The sequence below is a fragment of the Chlamydotis macqueenii genome, chromosome 1, assembly GCF_036417535.1.
Source record: "Chlamydotis macqueenii isolate bChlMac1 chromosome 1, bChlMac1.mat, whole genome shotgun sequence".
NCBI lineage: Eukaryota > Metazoa > Chordata > Aves > Otidiformes > Otididae > Chlamydotis > Chlamydotis macqueenii.
In genome coordinates, this window is record NC_141556.1 from 83405832 (window position 1) to 83419758 (window position 13927).

Genomic DNA, 13927 nt, shown 5'->3' on the forward strand with positions numbered 1-13927 from the left:
CAGGTCTTCTGCAGGTCCTATGTCATGCCTGCTAGCCCCATAACAGCTACCTGAGATACCCTGTGGTATCCCAGATGGCACTAGATGATGTTATTTAGGCATTATTTAGGCAATAAAGTTATCCCACCTGCAAATCAAAACCACAAACAGAACCAATTAGGTATGACTGAAGCAATCACCTGTAGCTTCTGATTCATCCAAACCAGAGGTCAGTTCAGCCAGGAGTCAGATGTGAAAATCCCGTCTTTTCCCTCACTGAAGCTCTTCAAAAGTTAATTTACTTGATTTCCTCTGCAGTAAATTTCCTCTGTAGTAAGTGGAGACATGTTCATCTCCAAAGGTTGCTTCTTCCTGATGGTTTTAAATGTCTCCTGTAGAATAGGATAGGACATCATTAGAGCGTGCTGTTTTATCCATTGTCTGTAAAGGTGACTGCTAAGGATAGATACCTGATGGTAAAACAGCTGGAGTTTAGAGGAACAGAATGCCACTGAGGGTGCAAAATAAAAAAAAAAAAACCACAGGATGTGGTGGTGTGCTGTTTTGTTTCATTTTAATCATGAAAGAGAAACGGGCATTTCAATGTTGTACAGAGACAGAAAGAAAAAGAGTTTACACTGGTGAAGTGTTTGTCGGTCATGGTGGTTTTATTTTGTTCATCTGTTTTCAGTTCCCTTTTCACACAACAGTAAAATGTGTCTTGCATTAAATAAGTCTTGGTGTTTGTCTAAAATGGGTGAACTTTGGAGGAGGTGAGGTAGCTAACCTTACTTATTGTTGTTAGTTGATTGCAAAACCACTTTTGTAATATGCAGTTTTGAAATATTTTTGTGATTGTGACACAGACAGGGAATTTTTTTTTTCTCTGAATGACTACAGGGAAAAAAATTATGATCAATTTACAAGAAACACTTGTTCTTTATTTTTTAATATTTTTTTAAGTTATTTGGGATGAACCCAAAGCATTTGTTTTCTCCTAAAAGAACATCCTGAAAGGAAAAATTGAAATGTTTAATTTCAAAAATATTAAGCATTCCATTATTTTCAGAGGAGATACTTAACATTTTCAATGTTTTTCTGTAATGGTAGCTGAAACTCTTTGTTATTGCCTTTGTTTATGTTAGAAGATAATTTTGATCCCTCAAAAGTTTTAGGTTCTTTCAACTCTTTAACATATCAGAAAATATCTCCCAGTTATTTAGGTCTGGAGACATTCCAGTAAGCAAACACATTAATGACCACAAAAATCCACATTTGCTCAGTAGGCTGTATATCACGTCCACCGAACCTGTGGAACAGACAGCTTGAAGGAAAAATATGCTATTTCCTGTAAATGGAGTTTAAGTGATATTTTCCATTTGCATTCTTCCTTCTAACCACACCCCCTGCTCCCCCCGCCCTCACATCCTTGGTTTTTGTTTTAATTTTCCTCTTTACTACAACTATAACAAAGTCGTTATCCGAGTAATGTCCAATGGGTGAAAAACTAGCCAAAAAGGCTTGTTTTCACAAAGGTAGGATTTTTCAGCTATTCACTGGCTTCTTCTTTCATAAGGTATATTTAGTTTTAAATAGTTTATTTATTGAAAGTAGCTCATTAGCAGACTACTCATCTTTGAATTTTTATCTTTTAATGAAAGATTGCAACAGATATTTCAAAACAGGAGGAAAACAAAAGCTGTATTTTCAAACTATGATATGTTTCTCTGTAAACTCAGCCTTTGGATTAGAAAAAAAAAATTGCTTAGCGTATTCTGAAAGTCTAGATCCATGGATATATGCAAGAAGAAGAAAAAATATTAGAGGGGATACTGGGAAATTTAGCAAAAGCTGTGAGCAGGTTTTGAAATAATAACTTAAAGGAACAGAGATAGCATAAAAATATTCTTCCTTGACCAGATTGTTGTCTAGTAAAATTTCGTGTTGTCTTTTATCCCTCCGAAGTTGAGTACTGCACCAAAACTTTTCAATGTAGCACTTAACAACTGTACATTAGGGAGACATCTGCTTTATTATTTTTCAGGTTTCTCATGGATTGATTTTCATCCAATCTGCAGCCACTGTCTTCTAATTTCTGGTGATTTGAACTCCTTTGCCACAAAAATATGATGCCATCTCAATCAGTCAACTTGGAGCTTTACTCCTTTTTATCCATTCCTTTCTGCAACTGTGTGTACAGTCCCACCTTTTCACCTATGTATTTTCATAGCAGCAGTTATTGTGGCCCATTCTATTCCTAGTTAGATTTCTACAGGAACTAGACATTTAGATGCTTTTCAAACTCTGCTTCATGTTTCTGTGCCTCTTTTACCAAGTAACAATTGCATTTGATGACCTCAGTCATACACTGTTTGTCTTTATCACTATGCCTATGCTGCTAAAGCCATTGGTTAGCTTGTAGTTTGTAGGAGAGCTTAGCATCCCCAACCAGGCCCAGGTTCCATGTGGTATGGAAAACCGAAGAGTTAAAGTAGAAGCTTTGGTATGCCCAAAATATTTTACTTTCAAACTAGTTGTCTTTTTCAACAGGCTTTATTTTAATTCCCACTCTGTGTGGTTGAGCCAGATGTGCTAAAATCATAGAATCATAGAATAGTTTGGGTTGGGAGGCACCTTTAAAGGTCATCTAGTCCAACCCCCCTGCAAGGAGCAGGGACATCCCCCACTAGATCAGGCTGCTCAGAGCCTCATCCAACCTGGCCTTGAATGTTTCCACGGATGGGGCATCCACCATCTCTCTGGGCAACCTGTTCCAGTGCTCTACCATCCTTATTGTAAAATATGTCTTCCTTATGTTCAGTCTGAATCTACCTCCCTCTATTTTAAAACTATTATCCCTCATCCTTTCACAACAGGCCCAGCTAAAGAGTTTTCCCCAGCATGCAGCAGGTTCCTCGGAGCAGGGAAGATCCTCTAAGATCCATCCTACCCAGGCCATCCTCTGAGTGGTGGGACCCAGGGGCTGCTCTTTCCTTGAGCAGCTGAGAAGCTCAACATGAGCCAGCAATGCGCCCTTGCAGCCTAGAAGGCCAACCGCATCCTGGGATGCATCAAGAGAAGTGTGGCCAGCAGGTTGAGGGAGGTGATTCTCCCCCTCTACTCTGCCCTGGTGAGACCCCACCTGAAGTACTATGTCCAGTTCTGGAGCCCCCAACACAAGAAGGACATGGACCAGTTGGAGAAGGTCCAAAGGAGGGCCACAAAGATGATAAAAGGGCTGGAGCACCTCTCTTATGAGGCCAGGCTGAGAGAGTTGGGGCTGTTCAGCCTGGAGAAGAGGAAGCTCCGGGGAGACCTTATAGTGGTCTTCCAGTACCTCAAGGGGGCCTACAAGAAAGGTGGGGAGAGGCTGTTTAGTAGGGCCTGTTGCAATAGGACAAGGAGTAATGGTTTTAAAACAGAGGGAGGTAGATTTAGATTGGAAATTAGGAAAAAATTTTTTACAATGTGAGTCTTTGAAGGTCCCTTCCAACCCTAACCATTCTATGATTCTATGATTCTATGATATAGGATGGACTGGATGCGAGTTCTCTTCAGTTGGTTTGTGGAAATCACCAGTGAAAGCAAAGGAGCTTTTTGAAGAATGAAATGCTTTGATAATTATTCCCACCAGTGGTACTTGGAAACATGACTTCTTGGAATGTGGAAAGCTTTTATCTTCTCTCTATGGTTTGAACACTGTTTCATTTTCCAGGATTGCCATGTGGTAGACGAGTCAACCCTTGAGGAAGATGAGAGCCAGGACTACCAGTTGCTGTCACTGACAGAGAATGAGACCTCCACCACCATGCTGTTCAAACGCTACTTCCAGACATGTGACCCAAATGACTTAGATATCACAGTAAGAAAATGGACTGCTCAAGCAACATTTCAAACAAACCTGCTCTCATGTCCCACTGTATTCCCAGATCCCCAGGATCAGATCTGAGAATGACAGGTTTTTCTCACAACAGTACGATAACAGGAATATACAGAAAAATACAGGACCATATGGCCACATTTATAATGTCCATTTCAAAGGCACTATATTCATGTATTTCATGTTTTTTAATGATGTTTAACATCAAAGAACAGGGAAGATAAACATCTCAACATTTTCTTAAGTTTAAACATAGCTCTTCAAAATTTTGGTAATTTCTCTGTCTCTTGTTCACCACATATAAAAAAACCAATCTAGTATGGGAGATAAAGTTTTTACTTGCCTAATATAAGGCAGTATTTTGGTAAGAAAAATTCAGAACACTGATAATCTCAGACCTTCTCTCTTGGAAGAGCTTCATACTGGTATTGACTGACCAATTGACCAATACTTGGTCAACCCAAATCAGTATTTTAAGTCAGAGATTTTTCAAAAATACCGATTTGACAATGTGCTTTCACAAGCACACTAACGCATGGAATTTTAGAACTCTGCATCTATAGACACTGTTTACACCGTTTCACCTTTACCTGAGGGACCTCAGGGTAAATCAGCATTACCCAAGGCTTAGCCCACTTAAAAATGTTTGTCCAGCATTAGGTGTACATTCACCATTTTTCTGGAGTTAAAATACATGTGTAAATGACTGGATAGATCCCTTTGTAGTCACAAACCTTCTTAATGACCTTTACTAATTGAAAGAAATATAATCCCGTTCTGAATGGGAAGAACATACAGAGTTCCATGGGCAGATCCAGGCAGATCATTGAGTGCTTTCATGCTCAAAAGTAGCTGCTAATGGGGAATCAGGTGACTACAGTTTTGTTAGCTTTTTGTATAAGACCCTTAGTACTTCTTTGTTAAAATTGCCTAACGCACATTAATGGTATATACAGATAAATGAACTATATCTACTTGCTCTAGGATATGCAAAGACCTGAAAATATGATCTTTAGCACCATTGTACAGGTCCCACAGCTAGAACAGTATCCAGATACTCAGTATCTAAACATTTAAATACAAAATGATGCAGGTTCTGAAATCTTATCAAATTCCTCAAAGCTTTTTTCCCAGCTTTCTTTTATTTCAAATACCAACACTTTAAATCTATACATGTTTCAATAATGTGTGTGAAATGACCCTGGGTACAGCTTTCCTAGGGTCTTTTATAGCCAGCACCCTCTCTTTGGTGAAAAAAAAAAAAAAACCAAACCCAAAAAAATCATGTCTCTCTCTGGACAAACAAATCCTGTATGTTAAACGTCTTACTTTTTGTTGTGTGCTCTGCGTGTCTGGGTATGTACCAAATACACAGTTATATTATTTTAGATTACTTTTAATTGCACATGGTTCGTATGTGGATTGCATTTTAATACATGTGTAGTGGTATAAGGCATGTGATGTGGACTGAATACTCGTGTGTGTGGTTGATAGCAAGGGATGAAGGAGAATTTCCAATGAAGCACTCCTGTTACAGATGGACACAGCACGCCTCATAACTGCCTTTGGTACTGATGACACAGTCCAATTCTTTAAAGGCCAAAGATTTTCCAAGTCTCTTTTCTTGATGAGGTACAGAGGCCCATCTGACTCAACTGATCCAAAAATATTCCTCACCTATGACCTGACGCTGGACAATGTAAGTATTGGACAAGAGCATTACTTGGCATGATAAAAAATTTCCCCTTCTTCTGCCTTTCTTAGCAAAGTTAATCATGCCCATGCTGGAGGTTTGGATTGCGCAGGTCAAAAAATGGACATGACTGATCTTGGAAGCATGCAAGTAGAGCTGGCAAGAGTAGGAATGAAGTGGAAAGGGAAGGCTTACTGTGTGGAGGGTAAAGGGCTTATTTGTTAGGAAAATGCCGTAAGGTGTAGCCTGTTCCTTTGACTAAGGAGCCAAACACAGGCACTGGTGCTATTGAATTATGATATAACTATTAACTCAGGCAAATATTATCCCATCCATGTAGACCCATAGAAAAATAGCTATAATATATTGAAGATATTTACTGATTCACATTTCAGTTTTGTAGGAACTATACAATATCATAGGGAAGAGAAATAATGGGAATACATTTAAATGCTTTGTGACAAGTCTGGCTGAGAGCTCAGAAAATGCAACACACAAACTACTGTGTGCGCTGCCTCCAGTATTAACTTCTGCAGCATCTCAGTGCCAGATATAAGGATTTACCAGCAGAGCTGGAGCCCCCATTAGCATCACCTCGTGGTACATGCACCATCCTTGTCAAATGGAGCTCAAAAGTATCAGCTCAGTGTGGTATTGCATTAACACCTTCCTTCTTTAAACAGCATCAGCCCACACAGTCAGCACTCACTCAAGACGCAGCAGCACCTGCTGATAAGCGTGGGCAGTATTCCACAGTAAAGAGGGGCACTATATTTATGTGGAGACTTGTGGGATTAGTGCTATCATGTGTTGTGCTTGTGACTCCAGGAAAACTGGCAATTAAAAATGCCGATTGAACCAAATGGACGTTTCCTATGCTCAGTTCATGTTACACTAGGCAAATTAATAATGCAATTTCCTTTTGGATAAATACAGAAAAAGTCTGGAAGAAAAATGTGTTTGCCCTTCATCGGAATACAGTCTCATCTTCTTGACCCTTTATTCTTCTAACTCATTACAACCAAAACTCCATCAGATACTTGCTAAATGCATCATCCTTCCTGTTCCCTCTATCTCTGAGTCTCATTGCACTGCCTCCCTTTGAATTCTCCAATTCCCTGTGCAGATTACTGAGTTGCCAGGGGAACCTTCAGGTGACTTGTGTGTCTGTTTCTTTACCAGTTTGCTGTTCCAGTTGAAGAAACCAAGTATGCTTGTACCTTTATCCCACTGCCCATGGTGAAGCAGAAACACCATATCTACAAGGTAAACTTGCATGCTGTATTACTGGGGAAAAAACAGGAGAGGATAGACTTGCTCCTTCAAGCATGCATACAAGTCTGTCTTTTACAACATTTTAGAATAAATTTGGGAGCATTCCATCTGTCCTTCACTGCCATTGGGATGAGCCATCTCATTTGTCTGGCTTGTGTGGAGCTTGTGTGGAGCTGTGTCTTTTTTCTAGCTTTGGAAGTACTTTCATCTTTATGTACATCACATCTGAAGAAACCTTGCTACAAATCTCATGGCTCAGTGTAGTGAGCTCAGGCTATGTAACCTATTGGTATTGAAAGTAAAGGGAGACTCCAGGATTTTCTATATTTGAAATAACTTCTGCTTTTGTTCTTGGAAATTGCTAAAAATATTTGTATAAAATGACAAACTAATATTTTTGCAGTCCTGTTTTCAAGATTCAATACACAAAAAAAGAAAAGCAAAAAAAAAAGAAACAAGAACTTTCCAAACCAAGTCTAGCTTACTTCTCAAATGAAGACAACTTTGCTTCAAGGTCAAGCAGCCCTTCTTACTTTTGTGGATTTTGAAGGTTTAGAAACAGATATTCCACTGCAATAGCATAAGGCAAATTTTCATAAGGAAGAATTTCCATGGACTGGAAAAAAAAAAAGAAGAATTTTGCAGGTAATCCTACAGAACAAACTCAGGAGCTTTAGCCAGTTCTTGTGGTAACATCAGGATTTTGAGGCCTGATCTCATCAGTGCTGGTAAAAACATCAGTGATTAATGAACAGATGCATATTATTTGCAGGGTATGTTTTAAACTATCTTGATTATAGTACTTTTGGCACAACTGAGGGAGCAGTGAATTATAGTGAACCTGAGATCAAGATCCCTTACCTTACTTTGCAGCCAAGAAAATTATGTATGAGGTAAACTGTTTACACTTCTAGTCTGGAACCACACTGCCCAGCATAACAGGTGAAATAGACACTCCTGTGATTCTGATTAAGGGGAGATGATTTAGAGGAAGATGAAAATCCTTTCTGGAAAAATGGACTTTGTTGGATACATACTGAAATAAGTAGATAAGTCATCATCCAATTTACCATTCACTTTGTGAATCAGGAAATATCTCTTTGCCTAAGCCACGGTTAACTGATCTTTCTGGTTGCCTGAGAAAGAAATATTTCAGGGTTGACAATAACTTTTTTTCACTCTTTCTCTTGGTTACAGTTTGAACCTGTAATAACACCCCACAACATAACCTTGGTTCATCACATTCTTGTTTATGCCTGTGGCAATGCCAGCATGTTACCCAGTGGCATAGATGACTGCTATGGAGCCAATCCAGATTTTGCCCTGTGCTCTCAGGTGATTGTAGGCTGGGCTGTTGGAGGAAAGGTGAGTCTGCAGGGCCCATTCCCTTTCCAATTTCTTGTTATGAACACTAGTACCCTTCTTGTCAAACTGAGGAAGTTTCCTCATACTGTCCCCACCTGACACTGCTTCTGCTGCATCAGGTGATGCTGGCGATTTCTGTGCAGTTGTCAGTACTTTATGTGTGTGTGTCTATGTTATTATCATATCTGCATTAAACAAGCTTTATATGTCACATAGGAAGGCTTTCATTCTGACTGTTTGATAATGTCGTCATTAATTTAGCAAAATTCTCCTCGTGCAAGTCTTGCATAACAGAAAGAAGTGTACCTACTTTCTGCTTTTTTTTTTCTACTGGCTCTGTTTCTTTTTCAGCAGACTAAAATTAAAAGTTCTGTGAAATTGGTGCTTCTGGCTGGGTGGCCTAGTTAGTAGTCAATGCCGCACAAATTGTATCATCTGTCTTGTAGTGGTCACAAGATAGGTAATAAAATTAAAATGGGATAAATAAAAAAAAAATTTCAAAATTCTTCCTTGTTGCAATTCAGAAAGAAAAAAAAATGGAATGGTAGAATTTCCCACAACATTTTCATTTCTAACAATGTCTAGATAAATATTCAGAGATTCAAGAAAATAAAAAGTTTCTCTTTATAGGTTTTCAATCAAGAAAAAATAGAGAAGAGTTAAAAGCTAACTACTTCATATAACTTTATTTTTCATCTTCCTCTTTCCATAAGTCTTATCAATTTCCAGATGAAGCTGCAATTTCCATAGGGGCACCTCTGGATCCTCAGTATGTCCGACTAGAAATCCATTACAGCAATTTTGACTTGTTACCAGGTGGGTAATGCTGGGCAGTTGTCTGACAAAGAACAGCCTCAGGATGGAAGCCTCAGACCTCACCTACATGCCTATTAGAAACCAGCTTCTGCATGAAACAATTCCATATTTTGCTTGCTACAACCTTCAGGACAGTAAGAAGGAATTCAACTGGGCTCCCATTCAGGAAGAACTTGAATTTTAGGAAAATAGATAGTTATATCTGCTTAGATTACACATGTCTTACCATCAAAAAAGCGGAGCACATCTTCCTGATATGATACCAGTGGGAGTGTTAAGGAAAACGTGAGGGAAATGTGGGCATCATGGGAGAAAGGAGCAGAGTGGAAAGGGACAGAGTGGCTATGGGAGAAATAGGTGTAACAAGGGTCAGTATGAAGTCCTGAGAGCCTAATAACACCACCTCAGGCTTCTACCATGACCTCCAGCATTCAATCCCTACAACAGGTGATGAAGAATGCCACCACGGTATTTGCTATCATTTTACAGAAAGTGTGGAGTGATTTTATGGGAATCGTCTGAGACTATAAGCAGAGCTGGATCCAGATGGACTATGAGTGAAGATCTGTGCAGCTGTACACAGATTGTGCAGACTTTGAGGCTGTACATTACAGTAGACGATACCTCAGGCATAAGGTGGGGGGCTTAGGCCTTCCTGCTGATCTATGCCTGCTCCCAAACTGTGATTGGGAAAGACGCTATATTTGTTGTGGCTTCAGGCCCCACTTCTGCTGTTTCTGGAGTCCTTGCTGAAGGAGTGGTCATTTCTCTTTTACAGGTTTGATCGACAGCTCAGGGATACGAATCTACTATACTCCAGAGCTACGGAAATATGATGTGGGGATTCTGCAAACAGGCATCTTCACTTTTCCTGTGCATTTCATTCCTCCTGGAGCAGAATCCTACAGATCTTACGGCCTTTGCAATTCCAGCCAGTTTGACGAAGTGAGTGTGGGGAAAGCCATATAAAATCCTTCTTGATCTTTCCCACTTCGGGTTTTCATCTTGCTCTAGACATATCTAAAAGCCATTTGGTGTACGGTGCCATCATAGCCTCCATTGCTGCATGTTGCAAAATAAATATCTATTCCAATAAAACTGCTTAGCAGAGACCCAAGAGTGTTAGCAGAGCTGTGCAAGCATGTCAGAACCATGGCTCAAATACCCATTCACCCCATCTAAGTGAAAGGGAAACAAAATCCAAAGGATGTAGTGACTTCCCAAGACTCCCAAGGGAGTCTGCTCCACCACATGGAAGAGGCCTTTGTTCTGCCATAGATGTAGGAAGGCAGGTACTGGGCTGGGAGGATGTGGTGCCCTCTCTCAAGTCAAGAAGATACCTCTAGAGCAGAGATCTATCATCCCTCAAATCACAATCAAGAAGCTGCTAACAATAATCAGCTCCAGTGGACTGTGGGATCCAGGGGATTCACAGGTCCCTGCAGGACTACTAGATGTAAGGTTGCCACTTTCCCCTTTCCCAGGCCCAACAGATGCTCGGGCTGGGGGCAAACTCCAAAGACATAGCCAACCTCCACCCCACCCAAATGCACACACACTCAGAGAGCAGACTCAGCTGGCCACAAACAGATCAACAGTACCTTCACGGGCACCAGGCAGGCATGAACAACGCCCGCATGAACATGGACAATGAAAGTGATCCAATTCCCTTCCTCCTCTCTGACTAATCAGGCTTAAAGTTCACTACAGGAACACAACCATAAGCATGCTCACTCAGCTCCCATATGTAATCACATGTGTTGGTCTCTCTGATTTCTGGTGCAGACCACAAATCCTTTCAGCATCTGTGCCCAGATCCAGAGCCCTTTTATACAGTCTCTCTCCTGGATCTTGAGTCTTTCTAGCTGAAATTTCCCTAGGGCATCACCCCACCCTAAAACCACAGGCACACACATGTACACAGTATAGAGAGCACACACAGAGAGAAAATAGGAACAGAGTTTAAGGATAGTCTACATTGCAGCAATCAGGTACCAGGTTTGGTCAGACAAACATACTGACTAGCAGTCTGCTTAAAGTGCAACTGGACTCTCCTCTTCCTCTCTCCATTTTCCCATGTTTGTTTCTCTCTTCCCCTACCTTTGACCTCCTCCCTAAGCATCCCACAATAAATTTTGCACATTCCTACAATCCATTTAGAACATCCTGTAAGTTTTACACAGTCCCACAACCCCTTTGAACAACTCTTAAGTTTACTCCCTCTTATGAGGCCTGAGGTAACCTTGATTTTCTTCTTTTCATTAATTTTCAAAGATTTTCTTTGAACCTTTTAAGTTTTACATTTTTGATGGTTCTTTTAATAGCCTGTTGATCAGCATTTTCTGCTTTTACTCTATTATCTGCTTTTTCTTGGAGTCCATTTATCTGCACATTTAACTTATTACCTCTCCTATATCTTGACTTAGTTTTTTACATAACTGATAGCAATATATGCTTACAGTACTGAGCATGAGATATCACAAGCTCAGCCAACTATGCTGCAGTACCTACAGCCAGAGGAGCAATTTACAGAAAGGCTCACCAGTGCAACCTTTCAATCACTAGTGACCTACATGAGGAAATGGGCTTAAACCTCCCTTTTAAATAAAAAGTTAAGCTGACAATTACACTAGTTCCATCAAGCTTTTGACTTGATGGGCAGGCCTGAAATGCAGTGCCAAGCTCTGGCTGCCAGGCTCTGACCTACTTAATTTTGAACTGCAGATGAATGGGATGCTGGTTCCAGATCTGCATGTCTTTGCCTACTTGCTTCACACCCACCTGTCTGGCAGAGGAGTGAAAGCTGTTCAATACCGGTAAGAGAAGCAAACCCACAGTATTGCTGCCCATGCCACAGGCTCAGTCCCTGCCTTCTGGGCTAGAGTGGATGAGAATGATGTTCCCAGGTTAGTCTCCATCTGCCTGTCAGTGCAAGAGACTCTGCAGTGTCTGAATTGTGATACAAAGAACTAGCTCTTCAGGAAAGAAGGGTCAGCTGAGCAGAGAGTATGAGACCAGGACTGTGCCTCCTGTTAAATAAAACAAGTCCAGGCAATGAGCTCAAGCACTGGACTGCTGCTCATCCATACTAGTCAGCTGCTAGATAGTGCTCTTGCATAGCTTCATCCCGCTAACCAGACTCACCCTGAGGCTACACAAAGGACAGTTCTAGAGATTGCGTGCACCACTTCCCATAGGCTGCATGGGCAAAACTACACTGGGTTTGGTGTACTCCACCATCCTCCCACACTAAAAACTTCAGCACCCTTATGCACTCTCTGATCAGACCCCAGCCAATGACACATGAATTTTCCATGTCAAGCTATGAAAATAGCAAATAATGGTTTGCATCATTGCAATAGAATACTACTTCAGCCACTTAGAATTTGAAAAAAAAAAAACAAAACCAAACACCAAAACTAAAAAGCAATTGTGCTTTAGGCCACGGAGGCATCACAGAGGTTTAAGTGCTTAGTAGCACAGATATAAAACCTATCTCCTCCTTAAGTTTCTAATTTCAGAATAACTCAATATGAGCCAAGCACCACATTGCAGACAGTTACAGGGAGGTAGACACTTAGTCTGTGCCAGTAAGCCAGAGAAAATCCATCCACTCTACTCTTAGAGTGCTCACTGGGACACCCTCAAGATCAAGTTTCCTGCCTGTCTACATGGCATTGCTGGTGCAGGCTCTGAGGCCTGATGTGAATTCCATCTGGAATGGCAAAGGGAAGCTTTGGCATTGGCTTAGATGGTTGTGCTCTAACACCAACTCCCCAGATGCCTGCACTGTCTCACATACTGCCTCACATGCTGATTCACTTTGCAGAAGCTCCACACATACAGAGTTGACCATGTAGGTATGCAGGGAACCTGAACTGCACTGTCTTCGACAAGCTGTGGAAGACAGGAGGGTTCCTGCCCTCCCACAACCAATGCAAAGCTGAGTTATGAGCAAGGTAGATGTTATCTAGCTCGGCTTCTAAGCATACATATGAAATATCATCCAGAAGAATCTAGGTTGTTCCAAAATGACACATCTGCCCTTGAAGATGGCCCTCCTCAGTTATACTTAAACACCAACTCTGAAAAGGAGAGAGCCTCCCTCCATCTCACTAGCTAGCACCTTCCAAGTGCATGCTCCAGGTAGCAGGGCATGATATAACAAGGAGAGTTTTCCTTAGGCTTCAGAAGAAAATGCAAGATTCTTCCTCTTTGCTAGGAATCACTTGAGGTCAGCCTAGAAAAGACTAAGGAAACAGTTCAATTTACTTATGATGAACATATATCTGAGAAAGGACCTTTACAGACTTTACCATGCTAGGACCATATCTGAAAGCCAACTCAAGCACAGACTCCAGAGCAGAAGGTCGAGTGTTTGAAACACCTTCTGAACAGAGATGATTCAGGCACAGTGAGCAGTTAGAGTGACTCTTTTTTTTTTTTTTTTTTTCTGGGAATTCCCCTGTAACACATAGGATAACTATATTGTTCTTAGTCACTTGTCCAATTAGTGGAGACCCCAGACTCTTTGGAGCTTGACCTTGGCAGAATATATCAGACTGTGATCTTTGATAGCAATTTAGAGGCAGGCCTGTCTCCTTTTTAGGTGTTAATTCCAGAATACCCCAGCAGAGACCAAAAGTAAGACTCACACGTAAGTATGAGTGACTTAGCCAGAGCTATTTTGTTCCAGACAATAGCAATAGTTTCTGGCTCCTGCTTTTTATGCAAGTCACAGGGTATACATAAACCATGTGTCACATGACAGAGCATCTTCTTTCTTGACTTGAACTTTTGTAAAGCCTGGCCTCCAAGACAGGTTCCTCCCTCCTGAACCTATTTTGGTATAAGGTATAGCTGGACACTGGTGTGAGCCTAGCAGTTCACCTGCTCAGAGCTGCCAGCAGTCACAAAAA